The sequence below is a fragment of the Varroa jacobsoni genome, unplaced genomic scaffold (genome assembly GCF_002532875.2).
Source record: "Varroa jacobsoni isolate VJ856 unplaced genomic scaffold, vjacob_1.0 contig05148, whole genome shotgun sequence".
NCBI classification, from domain to species: Eukaryota; Metazoa; Arthropoda; class Arachnida; order Mesostigmata; family Varroidae; genus Varroa; species Varroa jacobsoni.
The window spans coordinates 1,490-11,495 of record NW_019215466.1 but is presented as its reverse complement, the minus strand read 5'-3'; the positions used below and the strand labels follow the sequence as shown (position 1 = coordinate 11,495).

Here is a 10,006-nt window from a genome sequence, read left to right as displayed (position 1 = left end):
CATTCAATAACTAACAGTTACAAAAATATTACTCAACAAACAAATGCGCAACGTCTTTCTCATTCTATTCATCTATAACCAGATTCATTTTGAATCTGGTTATACTCTTAACTAGTATGTTTTTGAACGTGCCTCTGTTTAATAATCAGCTGCTGTTCCTAGAAGAATCAGAGACCATAGGTGAGGTAATGACTCAAGCGGCTTTCCCCGATAAAATACGATACCATTTAGGAAAAGAAATAGGCAAAACAGGTTGAAGTAGATTCTGCTACAGATTTTTTCATGGGCTTCACTGCTATTCAACTGCGCTTTAAAACCACCTCCGCCTATAAACCTTCTTAGAGCACCCTTAAGTTTTTACACATGGTCAGCCATTAATTCTTGTATAACATACCCGTATCATTAATGGATTCCCATACACGGTTATATGTAATCGCGAAATATTGTGTTAAGTTATTTCACACGCCAAAAAATCTATCAGCTTTTCTCTTGCGGAGCTTTCGAAGACAATCGGTTTCCACATGACTAAAATCATATTTAGGCAATCTAATAATAATAATAATAACAAAGAATAGAGGATACCTTAAAACCAGTATTGTTTTACGGTCCTTGTCTACCCAGACATCTGCCTACACTCACTGAGTATCCACCAACGTATATACCCCGTAAGCCAAACCAATCTGTCCTTCACATGCTGCACCCCCATGGATAGCACCGTGTACTACAACACCCAAACGCCACTTAAAACTTAGGCGTCTTATAGTTTGGCTGGTCGAGACAAGCATCATGTCACAATGTCATTTCCAGCTGCCCCAAAGCTTTTTTCGAAGCATTTTCTCAGAAAGCTTACACGCCGTAGTCTCTTCCCAGATAGCATTTTTTTTTGAGGTTAAGGGCAAATGCATTATGTAGACCGGACGTCACTGAATTGTGTTTTGTCTGGTACTGTAGGACTCTCACCCACTAAACCCTGAACCCCTTTATCAGCTTGGCTCATGGTTCGAGATATGTTTGATATTACTTCGAAACTCTTCCCAGATAGCAGCCGTTTGTCTCAATGAATATCTTTACAGTAACGCCCCTCGAATTTTCGCTATAGATCTAAGTGCTGCTTGCTTATTTAGATTTTCTACCGTAGAGCCCCCGTATATAGAATAGCCATTAGCCAAGGTCCAGTAGCCTAGCAAGGGCCACATTTTTCTTCGGAGTGTTACAGAAGGAATGGCGTCAGTGGCACTTAATGTAGTGATGGCATCGACAGCGGCTTTGGTGACCGAGGGGATCTATCCCCTTACTCACGTGAATGATCTTCGGGTGCTTCTAGCGCTGAACATTTTAACAATGGAGTAATAATTCAAAAGGTCATCATAGACCGTCTGGTATCAACGGTGGAAGTTGAATGAGTATGTAGCCTATTTTTCCTGCTGTTAGTTATGCCGGGCAGCTACTGCTGGGTCCTCGGGTTCTATTCGGCAGGTAGCAGTCAACAGTTTACTGCTGCCTAAGCTATCGCCGACTTGGTGGCTGCAGAACTGAATAGGACTCATAACATTGCCCACAGACGGTTGGTCGCCTGCAAGGGGCCACAACTGCCCACAAACGGTTGGTGGCCTGTAAGGGGCCACAACATCGAGCGTAAGACCGTGGGACCTGGAGGCGTAGCACCGCAAGAAATGATAGGTACAGGTGTCTGCCTTATTTCCCTAGTGTGAAGTAAACGAAACGACTGCGTGTGGCGGCGGAAGCACGAAAAAAAAAGAACGGTTCTAAGTGTCAAAGTGGTTAGAGGATTTAAATTCAACTGCCTCTGCGGCGGCCATCGTCAACGCCCCAACTGCCCCTAGAGCAGCTCTATGGTTTTGTATTCTTATTTCCAGAAATACGTCTACAAAGGCTTGTTGATGTAGGAGAAAAGATGTTCCGACAATTGTCAACTAGATACAAGGTAGAATGTGGTAACGCGGATAAATCAAGATTACGAACAAAGTGCGAAGTAAGTTAAAAATAACTGCATCGATTTAAGCAGACTGTGACGATGAATGAATAATATATATGTTTAATTCAGTATAGTAGGTAAATAACTATGTACATATTCACATATAGTATGCAACTGGCGAAAGATGCATGACAAGTTTCCTGAGGCATGCACCTGGAACGGTTATAATTAAATGTTTGTGCCGTCCTGACTTGTTCCGTATCATTCGTCGTTATATCGACTTTTATTTACATTTATTACTATTTATTTATTTTTTTCTTTAATAGTTTCTATTTAAACGTATTTTTGTAAACCCAGCGTTTGCATATCATTGTCACAGATGCTTATTCGAATTCATGAATGAATCGATAATCAATATGAATATAAAATATCCACGAAGCAGAATATAACCCGCTTATAGGCTATAGTATTAAGCAATGACATAAGATTTGATGTACACTCATATACATATCTCCATCACTATAAGTACGTATATTTTTTTTCCTTTCCACTAGCATGATACACCTTTGCATAAAAAACCCATCGTACTCAATGGCTCTATGAAACCGTAAGATGATACGATTTGGCGCCTAGTTTGAATTGTTTCCAAATACTGTCAAAGCGAGTCTGCCTTTTTAAGCCATCCCCGTAGGTTCTGCCCCTAGATTTCATGCACATTCCTGTCCCTTCTCTCATTCAGGCTCACTTTGTATGTGTACGAGAGGGAAGGGGTTGATTTCTAAAGGCCCCTTCAAGCTGACGTGATACGGATGGTAAGCCGCAGCTCTTTCATGCCAAAGGGTTACCCTTCGAGGTAGCGGGTCAAAGGCAGGCGTTTATAGTGGACGTGCTATAGTATGGGCTCGTCGCACTGGGTTTGGCCGGTCTAATGACGAAAACGATGCTCCCACTGCGCCCCGTTCAATGCCATCAAGCGTGTCGGACTAGTGCCAACCACATTTAACAACTTTTACGACCGAGGCCATCAGCACGACGGTCACCAGCGGTGTTACCATCGAGATTATAATCGCCATTGAAGGTCGACCGTGCACACTCGTTACCTTTGGTTGTGACCTGCACTGAAAAACGTGGGATGCATGGCGATGGTGGCAAGAAGCAAGGCGTGCCCAATTAGAATTTGACAGATTACCAGACGGACGAAGGCACAGACTATTCGCGTCAATCATTCACTATCAATTCGATTTGGATGACATCCCGGTAATATTTAATGAGCAAGAAGAGCGCGCGGCCTACGTTAACGTGAGCAATGTATAACTAAACAGATTTCCCCGAGGGGGCGGGGGTGAAATTTTTGCTAGTTCTTGGTGTTCGACTATGTTTAGTAAAGTAAAGGAAGACGTGGGTACCGGATGACGGAAAATGCTCACTTTTTTATAATCAAATAAATTAATTTAGTAAATAACTAAATTTCGTTGTCCGTTTGTTTGCGTCAAAAAAGATTTCCTAAAATGGTCGGGTCTGGCTAATTTTTAGCGGGTCGCTCAAGTCTCATTCTGGAAAAAAGCATATGATGGCACCGATTACATACGTACTTTTTTTTTAAGTGAGTTTGTTCTTTCCATCCCATAGAGCTCGATGTTACTTTACGTAAATTGACAATTGCTTGACAACCGTTGAGATTCGTAAAAAGCTTATAATAAGAGCTCATGAAACGAATGTAAAATTTAATTTTTAATTTTTTTTTCGGCAAGGATTTTTAATGTTTCGCATTTTTACGATCTAATCGTAAAGTTGCTGATTTTAGGCCGAACCAAATTTCAAAAACTCGGTACGACAGCAGATTGGCTAAGACAGCAACGCTGATCAGCGCAGAGAGTCTTCCGATAGAGAGCTATTATAGATTTACGCTCCAGATTTTACTTTCACCCTTTGTAAGAATTATGCATTGTTATAAGTTACTAAAACAAATAGTCTTGTCCTAAATGATATAATAACTAAGACAACTTAGCTTTAGTCGATTCAAAAAGGTTTATTAGCATAGGAGGATAAACACCTCTTTGCCCAGTTATACGTGATAATCTATATATCCGTGTTTCTTTGAAGGCTCTGTTTTTCGAGAACGACAGAGATCTACATCTCACTTCCTGAGTTAGCTTCTTATTAAAGCAGATTAGACGATCGAAGATTCGAATGCCCCTAATACACAGTTAAAGGCCGAGTTCATTTAAGAACTTGTACAGACTATCAAACATACCATCTTGACAACGTATTCACTGATCTCATACAGCTGTCTCCTAATGAACACGGTCGATCCTAGTGTACTAATGAGCTATTCGGGATCATTGCTGTTAACGCACAAATGTAAACACTCCGCCTCCAGCTGGAAGGAACAAACGATCCGACTCGCTGAACGAGCCTGCGTCAAGCTATGTCACTTCGTTTCGCTAGAGCTGCATATGGACGCGGATCGGTGAGGCTTTTGTGAGCAACTGTTAATTCTTATATAAAGAACAGGGGCAGGATGTGAGAAGGAAAGCGAACGTAGGATCGAAGCGTCGATAGAAGGTTCTGTAGGCAAATATCTTCCTACTTAGCCATTTAGGGATAGGTAAAGGATAGGAAAGGAGACACAAGCTTGTCGAAGCCCTAATGCAGATAGAGTTTTATATATATATATATATACATTTACATACGAACACCGAGGACTCTAACAAGCCGCACCTACACCATGTCGGTGGTGCATAAAATATTCAGTCAGCAATTTTCAGAAAATATAATCCATGAGATTTTATTAGTGGCCCTCTGGAACAGCTTATGGCTCTTGGCCGTGTTAACGTTAGCGTAAAAGTGGCGCCCGGCAGTGTAGCATAATCTGAGATAGTTAACCTTGTATCCAAGACAGAGGTTCGGAGAAGTGCGGCTCTAAATCTGAAATCGACATGGAGAAATATTGACCACCAAATCCGAAATAAATAGTTTATTTACGTTCAAATAACTAGCAACATAATCGACAAGAGGTTTCTTACAAATGATCAATCAAACAAAACCATCAATAGATGGTTTTGTTACGAGACGATGGTTGTTGATCTCCAACTAAAAACCAGTACAAGTTTAAATATCTTAGTATTTCCTCTCCTCAGTAATATCGGTTAAACGTTGGCCAGAACAATTCCGGCTATGCCTTGTTAGGCCTTTTTTTTTTTTAATAAAGAATAGTGTATAGAGCAATCGAGAATAGTGTGGCCTTCAGCGCTATGCAACTTACAGTCAATTCCCAATTACGTGTCGCTACCAATATGTAGTTTATATGTGTATAATAAATAATGATGGATTCGTTGAGTAATACTAAACAACTGCACCCAAGCTTATCCAAGAAGCCAGACTAGATGGAACTGGGTCAGCTTTGGAAAGCTCCTTTTTAAGTGACGGATGCTTTGTTTAATATGGAAATGTTTGTGTATTTATTTGCTACGATTAAATTTATGGCATATGCATAGTTGTCGAGAAACATTAAAATATTATGTAGCTAAGGGTCAACTATCCTCTGCCTTGTTTCGAGTAACGCCATAATCCCGTCACTACAGAACCTGAGGTAAGTAATTTTGCATTTTGTCTACCGAAACTAAACGCGCACTTTTGAGAGAGTTCTGCAGAGGGTTGTGCAGGATCCAACCTGGATGGCGGATATATTCTCTCAATTTTTGCTCAGGAGGTAAAGAGGTGTGTGATCTGGCATTATCATAATGGAAGACGGCGTCTTCTCTGGTCACTGATTTCGCTTTGTTTTTTCCAGTGGCTTTTTTTTAATCTTGTTTGTTGTTGAGAGTCAAATGAAAGATTTTTTCACTCATTGTATTTAGTTCCAGGTACCTGATCTGTTTCCTTGGCTGATGTTGTCAATCGCGAAGATGGTCATTTCATTTGCTATCGATCTACAAGGTCACTCTGTTCCTTTGAAATCATACTTTTGCGCAAAACTAGTCATTGGTGAAAGAATACAATACCTAACATTGCGACACTTATGTTATTTTTTTATTATTATAATTATGTTAATTTACTATAATTTTTACGCGCCAAAAATAATTTCCTCTGTGAAATAATATTTGTTCTCTTTGATATACTGGTCTTTATAGAAGTGTAATTATACTTAATGTATTACAGCTGGGCTTCTGAAACTTAAACAAATGCTATTTACTCAAGAAACAATAACAAAAAGCTTAAAAGTTTGTGAGCTATGTATAATCGAAGTTAAAATCTCCTCGTCCATAAACAAGTGATTCCGTGCATATATTTTATTTATTTATTCAAATTACACTATACCAGCCAGTATCCATATATTAAAATAGCATTGCGTGTTTGTGAACGTATATCAAGTTAGTTATTCATCTCAAAGCTTTTGTAACAATCACACATCTTCCCGGTGCTTAGCCATGTTTAGTTGGTCGGCCCCGGAAGTAATAGCATTTGCCTGCTAATTTTAAGGACACGTGGTGGTCTAGGTTTGAATCCGGACATAGACACAATTTGCTTCATCCTGGGAATCCAATCGTTTGATAAATAGTCCCACGGCGATGCCGGACGTAATATAGAGCGTAATATAGAGAGCCCTAAAAAAGTCCTATCATAGGCACAATTGCTCTCAAAGGCCAGAATCGATTGATAAGGTCCGGAGGCTTACTCCGGAAGCACCGTAGCACAACCACAAAACAGATAATTGGGCCACTGGCGGTGCGGCGAAATCAACAATTCATGGAACGTCTTAGATGGCCCATTCATTAAACCTTCTTTTTTTGGAATAATGCCATTTGTTTATATCATAGCGATGAAACTAAAAATCCTATTATTATCTTGCTCGGTCCTTTAAACATCGTTTGATGCTGGGGTAGATTCTGTAATACACTCGGTATATTATAATAGGTTTCGAACAACATTTTGCTGGAGGGTTCGCTTTATTAATAACATGAATTGTTGCTAAATATAGTTTCCTATTTGAAATAGGTCACCATAAAATACGTATTATGCTACATTGCCATTCTAATAATTATCGTCTGAATTACAAATCATCGATAGTAAATTTTATTTTTCCAAAATCTTTTTCACAGCGATACATGCCTTCTTTACTTTCAATCAGAGCATGTACCATACTGTAACTTGGATAGTGGCGTATTTATTCCATTGTTTTATAGGTTTCGGCTAAGCTAGTCTATGGCTCAAAGGCAATTTTGACATCGTGTTGAGATTTGGCTTACTTTTCTATCAAGAAGTTGTCGTGACTTCGAAAACATAAACTACATCTACCGCAGCAATGTGTAGCAAGTGTTTTGAATCACAGGTGGCACTATTGTGCCGTTGAAGTAGTTCACCTACTTTCACTGGCTCTGCTATTGAAAAAATACGTTTCGGCTGCTTTTTCTCTCACAGATTATTAAAGTGGAACGGAAACTATCTCAAACCGAGCACCGGTGCGTTTTGCTAGCAGGCCCAAGTAAAGCCACGTTGAGCGGAATCGAAGATGCGTAAAGGCCGCTGTCGTTCTGCATCGTCTGTTGATTAGGCTAACGATCGTATCTCCTACGTGATCGCACTACGACACTCTTCCGACACTGATAGTTATGGCGAGCACCGTTAAGCGATGCTTACCGCTATTCAACTTCAATTTCTGAAGCTGAAACCTCCCACCTATACTGATCATAAAGCGAAAATCTCAATATCAATTCATTTCGACCTGTAAACGCGAAAAGTGCAAGCTCTCTACGTGCCCTCTGAGGTCTAAAACCAATAAGGTGTAGAAAATTGTTGACTATATATAGCGATCGCAAAGGCATAGCTTTGAGTACCTATGAAGCTTTAACTCTATTAATAAAATTAGCTCGTTTAAGTCTATCTAGATTAGGTACTACCAACTCTTCTTACTTGCCGACCGATTCTTTGTTCTCTCCTTGTCCCGTAGCAGTTGAGTTATTTCGGAGCTATATTAGGATCGTCACTTTATAGTAATTAAAATCAATTACGTCAAAAGGCACTATTTCTATCTTTTAATGTTAGAACGATATAGCACTGTAAGTGGGCCGGCTTCAAGCTGCGATACAAGGCTGCGTATCGAGCCCACGATAGCCCGGTCAAATGCGAACGCCTGATTTGGCCTACAGCTGCAAAGGCGTTAGCACGTTGATGCATCGATAGTGACATGTCTGTTTTTTGTTTAGGTCATGGTGTTAATTTTATTGTGATGATCTCAGCAATTTCTTACAGCAAGATTTACAACAACGCGTACAGGGGTAAAGACGACCAAATGCAACAAGGGGCATTAAATGACACTTTACGTCTTTGCTCGATTATAACTGCCGCGTGAAATTAGGTAAAAACAGAATCCTCTAAAATAATTGGATGTATCGACGTATATATTTTCTTAGCTACAGCGACATCTCAACTTAGGATTGTTGAGACGAAATTCTCCAACGATCTAGCTAAGGTATGAACAGCCAAAAAGAACCGCTCCTTTTAGAGAAGGTATGCTGCATGTTTATTTGACTGCTTACGATTGACACGAAACGCATGTAGATTGGATGTATTTTGGAGCATTCAGATCCATACTTTGAATTTGATCGTTGATTAAATTTACGGAAAATGCGCGGCAGAAACGCTAATAACAACCGTTTAGGACCTACAAAGTCCAGGAAATACTGCTCTTCATTTTTCGGTCATGTTGTCAAAAACTTAGTCGGGGGAATCACACAGGAGACTTTTGCTGGGCCACGCGCGCTTCTTGGGCTGCCACCGTTGCCACCTAAACGCCAATGACATAAACATGTATTATCCTGAATGAATAAAACTGTTAATGTGCTATTTTTTTTTTTAGCTTGGTTTTGAACATCAGTACATTAGCCTGCAATGAACCGGCCTGGTACTTACCTTACGTTAGAATGCACAGCGGCATATGGCCTATTGCCAATTGGCCAATTTATTTAGCCCTGTTTTTTTTTTTTTTTTTATTGCTTTTTCGACGATCACTTGGCTTTCAAACAGTTCATCGGTAGCAAATGAGATCCCATAGACTGTTAGATTGCGTTTGTGGTGATGCACGTCCACTAACTGACTGAGCGGAAACAGGGAACAATGAGTCCTAAGGTAAATAACGTTTAGCGCTCAATAATAAGTCATTACTCAATCGTATCATGCGTAGAAGTAATTCAGCTTTTTCGACCCACGAATGTACGCCAACTCTATCTCTTTGCTTTACAAAACCGACCTCTGGCAATGACTACAAAATTAATATTGCCATACCTGCATAAAGATGGCCACCGCAATGGCGACTGTTATAGCAGTTAGCTTCGTCATGGTTATTTTCGGCTGCACTCTGTTAGAAGACCTGACAGCAAGTGATCCGCCTGTTCGGTGCGATGGCCTCTCAACAGGATTGTCCTACAGGCCAACGTCACTTCAGGCCCGAATTTCATAACAGCTGTCGATATAGCATCCTGACCATTGGTGCCCTAGTAAAATAACCGTTGACTCACGATCGTCTACCAATAAATTGTGTGCGTTTGACAGGTTTGTGTAGGATTGGCGCTTCCAATTCATCAGAGGATAAAGGCCATATAGGCCTGATTCGAAGAAGGAAACCGCGGGATAATCTTAAGGCCGCTGTGTGTATCTTGTAGAATATAATTGCATTATTTCACATACGGTGTGAGGCCAAGAAGCTAGCTATCCAGGCCAACGTGTCCGCTTATTGTGAAATATATAAAATATTCATCTGTTGGAGAGACTAGTACATGGCACAGGCAAGAAGTCGTTTAATATAATAATAAATAAGTGTCGTTATATGGGGTAGACAAAAGAAAATCGGTGAAATTGAAGCATTCAAGGGGCTTTTCTTCACGATTTACTCTCAACGCGGTGCCTTGTTCTGGCCCTGGAAACTGGCAGCCTAAAAAGTTAGTTGTGGCGAGTTTTTGTTAACAGTTTTCAAAAGCTAACCTATTTTACACGTAAAGGAACTATCCGTCTAATGGTCGGCATTTGTTAGGCGTCGGTAATTATTACAACACCTGTTTCGGTGTTTACGTT

The 10,006-nt window shown here is 40.3% G+C and overlaps 1 long non-coding RNA gene across 1 annotated transcript; it reads right to left on the bottom strand.

Annotated features, from left to right (window-relative positions):
• Positions 1-8,435: 8,435 nt before the first annotated feature.
• Positions 8,436-9,424, bottom strand: LOC111273166 (uncharacterized). Its single transcript, XR_002687895.2, has 2 exons — positions 9,221-9,424; positions 8,436-8,723 (listed from the first exon to the last, which is right to left on the bottom strand). It is a non-coding gene; the product is annotated as an uncharacterized LOC111273166 (long non-coding RNA).
• Between the last annotated feature and the right edge of the window lie 582 nt (positions 9,425-10,006).